This window comes from Tenrec ecaudatus, chromosome 7 (assembly GCF_050624435.1).
Source record: "Tenrec ecaudatus isolate mTenEca1 chromosome 7, mTenEca1.hap1, whole genome shotgun sequence".
Classification (NCBI taxonomy): domain Eukaryota; kingdom Metazoa; phylum Chordata; class Mammalia; order Afrosoricida; family Tenrecidae; genus Tenrec; species Tenrec ecaudatus.
Genome location: NC_134536.1, coordinates 129,166,136 through 129,173,866, shown reverse-complemented (window position 1 = coordinate 129,173,866; position 7,731 = coordinate 129,166,136).

Genomic DNA, 7,731 nt, shown 5'->3' with positions numbered 1-7,731 from the left:
GGACACTGGATGTCATTGAACTGGACGTGCAGAAACTGCTGAGTTGGTGTATGTTTGCACATTCTCAACACCAAAATCAATCAATCAATCAATAATTAGTTAAATTGCATCTACTGGAGCAGGTAAGTGCTTGACCTCAGAGGTCAGCCCGGCTCTTCTGGCTGAGGTCTCTGTGGAGCCCACGTGGTGCTGTCCAGTAAGTGTCTGACCCCTGACTGCAAGGTCAGCGGGTGAACCCCTCCAGCCCCCCAGCTGCTCTCCAGAGACGGATGAAGCTCTCTGCTCCCCAAGAGAGTTGCAGCCTCAGAAACCCCAGACAGAGGGACTGTGCGTGGGGAGGACCCCATAGCAGTGTCGGAGTCAGTCTTTGAAACGTGCCCCACGGGGTTGGGCAGGACCATGCCAACGTGCAGTGCATGTGGCCCACCAAGCAAGGGCATTTGGACAATGTGCTGATATGTTAAGTGCACATATGTTGCCCTCGTCATTCTCAAAACATTTTCTTTCTACTTGAGCCCTTGCTATCAGCTTCTCATTTTCCCCCTCCCTCCCGAACCCTTGATAATTTAGAAATGATTATTATTTTTTCATGCATTGTTCCTTTTCAAAGCAATTCGTTTCTCTTGACTGTGTGTGTGTGTGCGTGTGTGTGTGTGCGTGTGTGTGTGTGTTGTTCCTGTTATCAGGGTCAGGGAAAGACATTGCAAAGAAGGCGGATGAAGTCAGCCGTCTTGACCAGGCAACATGTCTGGTTTCCAGAGGACACTTATGCCTGCGATTAGCATTTATTCTGGACTACACGCCGATCTTAAGTGGGAGGAAGAGAAACGTCGGTGGTGACTGACATGGCCATGGAAACCTTAGGGGAATTGGTCAGGGACTCAGATCAAGCACTTTACTCAAGTGACACAGTGAAGAAGTGATGGAACTTTGGGTTTGAAGGTCTTTGGACCTTTGGGATGTAATGTAAGTCTTTTGATTGATGGTTCTTTCTATTGGGCTAGAGGAGCCTTTTTTTTTTTGAGACAATAAATCAACGAAAAATGATCCCAATCACTTGTTCGTGTCCGTGCCTAGCCTGATGGGACACCGCGCTTTTTCTGGCTTCCACTCCTTTGGCCCAGCTCCACCCTCCTCCGCTTTGAATCATTTCATAGTAACCACATCTTCTCAACCTGTTTGAGAAAAAGCGAGAAAATACACCAAAAGGAGACAGTCTTCCCCCTTGTTCCGCTAAGCCCACGTGTCCCCTAGCTCCCCCAGTGCAGTCTCACCCCCACAGGACTGCCCCAACAGAGCCTCAGGCTCTGAAATATCTAATTCCTTTCAACCAGGAGTCATTTAGAAGCGAGTGGGCGGCTTTCACCCCCGTGGCTCTCCCCTGCCCACTCACAGCAGGCTGGCAACATTCCTCTACAGAAACAGGGCCCCCAGGGTACGCTGTACCCACCCTCCCTCAGGGAGCTGTGCTATTCCTTCAGGCGGATGGATGATCGGGTATCACACCGTCCCTTCCTGCCTTACCCCACTCTTGCCCTCAGCTTTGTCAATAGCTCTGTTATTAAGCACTCCTTAAATGATCCATTCCGAGTCTGCCATCTGTTTCCTGCCAGGTCCCTGACTGATGCTGTGTCTGACTAATGGATATTAATGCAGACCAGCTGGAGCATGAAGTGTGTGTGATGAGACAGTAAAAGACCGTATCAGAAGAGTAGGCTGACAGCAGATGGTGGAAGGGGTTGTCTTCCAAGCGAGAACGTCCATCAGGCCATGGGACTCCCAGAAGGTTTTAGACTGGGAGGGAAATAGTGTAAGAAAACAAACGTGGGATCCCTGTGCAGGATGATTCCGAAATTGGAGATGGAGAGAGCATTTGGAAGAGGGTTACTACGCCTCGCGCTGAAAGATAGCGTGCTGTACAAGCAGATGGGCAGCGAGCCCAAACTTGATCACACGTTGAGATGACAAGGATGTAGAGACTGGTGGTATTCCCAGACCTTGCTGGTAAGTGTGTCAATTGATCGGCTTCTTTGGCAAGTGATTGGATCGTATCTCTCCATGTTGTGCATGCACCCGACTACTGAGCTAGCAATTCCACTCCTGGGCATTTTAGCTCACAGCTGTAATTGCTCACAGGATGCACCCTGGATGTGTAAGGATAGTCACTGTAGCGAAAGATGGGACGTGACCTAAGTGTCCCTTAACTGGGGCCTGGTGAAATAAGTCTGGCACATTCCATGCAACAGAACACTCTGCAGCAGTTAAAGAGAATGAGGCGGTCCTCATTCCACAGGGGAAGCTCTCCAAGCATAACGGGGATGACCGAGGCAAGGCGCAGAAGACTAGACCGGGGTCTATTCCTGGGAAAATCACATTATCTTTGCATCCCATGTCCCTCCAGCTTTGCAAAGCCCCTCCTACACCGGGTACTTCTAGGTGGCTGGAGGAATAACCAGATGTAGGGCATGTGGGCATCTGGACACAAAAGAAACAGACAAGGGGAGGCAGCCTCCTAAGAGAACTGAATGCCTGGGGACAAAGAAGGGAGAAAGAGTTCCTTTCTACCATAACCCTTTGGCACGTCAGCACAAATTACCTGCCGAACCATAGAAAACCGGTTGTAGCGATTGCTGTTAGGTGCTGTCCAGTTAATTATAACCCATAATAATCCCACGTACAACACAACCAAACACTGCCCAGTCCTGCACTGTCCTCACAGTGGCTGCTACGTTCCCACCCTTTGATGCGGCCACTGTGTCCCCCGTCTCGCTGACGGTCTTCCTCCCTTTCGCTCACCCTCTACTTTACCAAGCGTGACGGCTTCCCCAGGGACGGTCTCTCCTAATAATACGCCGGGTTGTCCGGAGCAGAGGTTCTCAACCTTCCTCAGGCCGTGGCCCTTGACTACAGTTCCTCATGTTGTGGTGACCCCCCCAACCATAACATTATTTTTGTTGCTACTTCATCACTGTCATTTTGCTACTGTTAGGAATCAGGCGACCCCCAAACAAATTCAGGGGAACAAATCCAGTGACACTCAGGTATGTCTAAGAAAGAGTCGGGTCTCAACAAGTACTTAAAAACTCAAAAAACCATCCCCGCTCAGTCCAACCCAAGCCCATAAGTCCAATGCTGGTCCATACACCACTCTTCAGACTCACGTAGCTGCAGGCCAGGGTGCACACGGGTGAATCTGGAAGCAGGAGGCTCACAGGCCGGTCAGTGCCGAGTCAAGTGGATCCAAGGTCCGTGGGAACATGGCAGGGTCGGGCAGCCCACAGCGGCGGGTCCTGGAAGCTGGCAGAGTCCCGGCAGGCAGGATGGAGGACAGGCCGAGAGAGGAGGAGATCCCAGTTTCTCTCACTCTGATAAGAAGACTCATCTAGCAGTCACTTGATTGACAGGTTGAACTGCGGCCCTAGCCAGGAGTGCCTAGTTGGCATAATATCTGACGACCACTGTGATCAAAGTGCACAAGACAAAGGCTCACCATCCTTGCTTGGAGGGAACATTCTGGCATGAGTTCTTTCAGGATAAACGTGCTTGTTCTCCAGGCCGCCCACGACAGTCAGTATTCTTGGTCAGCGCCCTAATCAAATGCATCTTCGGCAGTCTTCCTCAGTCTTTGTCCAGTCTTCTCATGCAAAGGAAGCGACGGGAAACGCCGTGACTTGGGTCAGGTTCGCCTCAGTCCTGGAAGTGACATCTTTGCCCTTGGACACTGTCAAGAATTCCAGGCAGCAGATTTACCCAACGCAATTCGCCATTGGACCTTGGGACTGCTGCCTCTGTGCGTGTGGACTGCAGACGCCAGGACACGGAATCTTTGACCCCTCCGTTCATCGTGATGGTGCCCACGGGTCCGGTGGTGAGGGCTTGCGGTCCACACTGCAGGCTGCAGGAGGGGGAACAGAAAGGCTGACTGAAGCAAGGGCAGGAAGATCGGTGACGATGGAAGAAGGGGCGAGACCAGAACTGATATGATTTGGAAGTTGGACACAGCAAGACTAACAAGACAAGTCGGCCGGTGTGGGGACCAGGTGCAGACCGCCACCAGGTTGCCTCGGTCTGTCCAAGGTTCTAAGAATATTGGAATTCACTTGCCAAGGGACCTGCTTGGCTTGAACGGCTTGGCCCAGGGTAGGTATTGAGTGGCTACAGTGAGGTCATTAAGGTCTATGAAACTGGAAGTGAGAGGGGGACGTAAGAGGTGGAGATGGTTAAATATCTGAGGAGCAGAAGGTATCAATGCAATAAAGAAGAAGATACTGATGTAGGATTATGCGCAGAGGTAAAAGTTGAAACAAATCTTTAGATACCACCATATTTAGGGTCTCTAAACTCAGTGACCCCAAAAGATGGAGAGTGGCCCCACAGGGCTTCTTAGACTGTAATTTCCACAGGAGCAGAGCGCCACATCTTCTTGTTCGTATGCCTGAACTTTGAGGCTCAAATCTTATCTACTCTGCCACCAGGGCTCCTTGTGGTGTCTTTAAGGCTCAATCCAAACCCAACCCAACCCAACTCAACCCACCGCCATTGAATCAATTCCAACTTTGAGACAGAGTACAACTGCCCCGTTGGATTTCCCAGGCTGTAATCTTTATGGGACAAGACAGTCTCTGGAAGAGCAGCTCGTGGGATCGAACCGGTGACCTCGAGATTAGCAGCCCAACGTGTAACCCCACATGCCAGCAGGTGGCAATGTTAGGAAACTTTTTTAAATTTTTAGGTGGCTGCCATCCGAGCACCAGGGTGGAGCGAGCTGTAAGGTCAAGGAAGAGAGAAGCAGGGTCAGAGGATGGAAGGGATGTGGGGGGCAGTGGGGACTTGGTGATGGGGACCCTGATACCCTGCGAAATCAGTTTCAGCAGAGGAAAAAATGGCTAAAGACATCCTTGTTCTTCTTTCTCGAGAAGGAGCGGGAGCAGGTGGTCACAGTGGACGGCTCAAGTTGTCATCGCAGATGTGGTTCAGGCGGTTCTGATTCCACTCGTAGCAAGAGAACCAAGTGGCACCTGGTCCTGCCCAAGCGCACCGTGTTCCTGTGTGCGAGCCCAGGGTGGCAGCCCCTGGGTGGATCCCATCGTCCCCGAGGGCCTTCCTCTTTGCCACTGACCCACGAGGAGCCCTAGCAGGACGTCCTTCTTCAGGACAACACGTCTAATGTACGGGATGCAAGCTCCCGCCACCCTTGCCTCTAAGGAGCACTCAGGCCGTACTTCTCTCCAAGCAGAGAATGCCCTGGAGACATCATGAGGTGAAACCGGGGGCCTGGGAACCCTGGTGGAAACGTCCCATTACTGCTCAGTTCCATTTCCCCACGGACGGTAGGTGGGGTGCAAGGAAAGCACGTCTCAGATCTGGCTGGTTTGACATGGAAAGGGAGCGGGAGGCAGGGGTGGGCCCAGATGGAAGTCTCTGGGTGGGGGTGGGTGGAGGTGCCCCTAGAAAGGTGCAGGGAGGCCTGGTGGCACAGTGGCTAAGCACTTGCTGCTGTGGTTGGGCCCATTGGCAGCGCTGACTCCTTAGGGGAGCGATGTGGCAGTCTGCTTCCCGAAAGACCACAACCTTGGAGACCTGAAGGGGCAGCTGTCCTGCGTGGGAGCTCGGCGTCAGAGTCAAGCCGACTGGACAACGGTCTTTCCCGAAAGGAATGCGGTGAAGAGGGACGTGTTTCAGACTATGGAGGGATGTTAAAGGTGGACTGGTGGTGTGGTGGGCTAAGCACAAATGAGTCTGCTAACTAAAAGGTCGGCAGTTTGAAACCACCAGCCGCTCTGCTGAAGAAAAATGAGAATTTCTACTTCTTAAAGAGTTACCATCTCAGAACCCCCGGGGGTGGGGGGGAGGCTGCGGCAGTTGCCCTCTGTCCTGTGAGTCAGAACCGACTTGATGAGTCTGGGTTTGGGGACGGATACCTAGTGGCATGGTGGTTAAGAATTCGCCTGCTGAGTAGGACCCATCCCCGGAGTCCATGGGAGAAGACCCAAGCCATCCGGCCCTGTAGAGAGAGATGTCCAGCCCCGGAGAGTCTATCAGTTCTCTGTCCTGCAGTCCCGGAGCGGGTTCAAGCCGCTGCCTATGAACATTTCGGTGGTGTCAGTAGAGTCCAGGTGGGAAGACGGTGAGGTTTCAGCTAGAGGAAAAAGTCTGGTCTCTTTCCATGAAGCCTGTGGAGCGAGCCATTCAGGAAGGCGCCACGGGCCTGCTGAGCAGTAATGTGAGCTCAGCGGAGACTCAGCGCAGGCAAGCGGCTGGGGTTTTGACTTTTAGACTCTGTTACCAACTGCAGGTTCTCAAAGGGTCCAAGGGATTTTCCTTAAGGCAATCGGTTAATAGCTTTTCTGTCAAAATGATCAGTCCACAAATATGAATTACAAGCCCATTAGAGGCACAAGAATGGCTTTTCTCTGAAAAGCCCACCCGTTAAGTGTCTTTATTTTGCTGTTGATGTGAACAGTTTCCTGTCATCCAGGAGAGCCCCCATGTGAAAACTGTATGAATGGACTCAATGACAATGGTTGTTTTTGTAGAACTGCCCATGGGGTCCCCCGTCATTCCCCCTCCCCCCAGAAAGCCAGGAGTGGAGCTGCAGGGCCAAACTTCTGGTTACCCCCTGAAGCATGAAGCCAAGACTTAGCCTCTGGAAGCCGGTTGTTCCTAAAAGGATTATATGCTTGATGGCTCTGTTACATATTGTCTCTTATCATCAAGACAATTGCCCCTAATTGAGTAGGGGGTGGCTTCTGTGACTTTGTGGTGGATGTTACAAATTGTGTGATGCTCATATCCTTTTGAAGGCTCCTTCCTTGGTTTCATTTTTGTTCCCTTTCACAAATCCCAGTAGCCGCATTAAGTATCTTGCTTGGAGCGAGAGAGCATGTATGTATTAGATATGTAACTATCGAGGGCTTTCAGGGCTGTAGGACTTGGAGTAGATTATTCAGTAAAAAGCACGGCTGTAGTTCCCAGGCCACAGGACCGCAAAAAGCTTCTTAAAAGCATCTTACAAGCTGCCATTAGGAATACGGGTCCGGGGAGGGAGGGGGATGGGGGGAAAAAAGGGAAACCGAGCTGATTCCAGGAACCCAAGTGGAAGGTGAATTATGAGAATGACGAGTGCAACGAATGTATAAGGGTGCTTTGCTCAATTGATGTATATATAGACTGTGATAAGAGCCTTATGAGCCCCAATAAAAAGATTTAAAAAAAATACGGGGCAATAGGAAACCCATTTGCTGGGTCCCTATCTGGATGAAGCCTCCAGAGAATCCCTTCTGACCACGGACCAGGGGTGTGAATAGCCTGGCTGTCAGAGTGCTTTGGGAAGTGGATTGACGCAGATGTCTGATGATATGTAAACTGTGTGCCAATAAAGCTGTTTAAAAATGCAGATGTAGTTAGGTTAAATTTTAACACATGTTCTTCCTTTGGATGCACTTAAAATTGGTCCCACGTTTTAAATTTGTCCTGCCCTTTATTATTCTCTGCCTTCTTTTCAACTGAGGTCGAATTTCTGCTTTGTTATTGTTTGGGGCTTTTATTTTTTATGATTTTCTTTTTGCAAAACCCAGGTTAGGTCAATCTATAGACAGTAACTGTATTACTAGTATTGATTAGGGTTATGGCAGGGGAGGTTGGAGAGAAATGGGAGGCTAATAAGAAAATGTTCTAAAATTGACTGTGATGATTGCACATTGTTAATGTTTAAACCATTGAATTGTATGT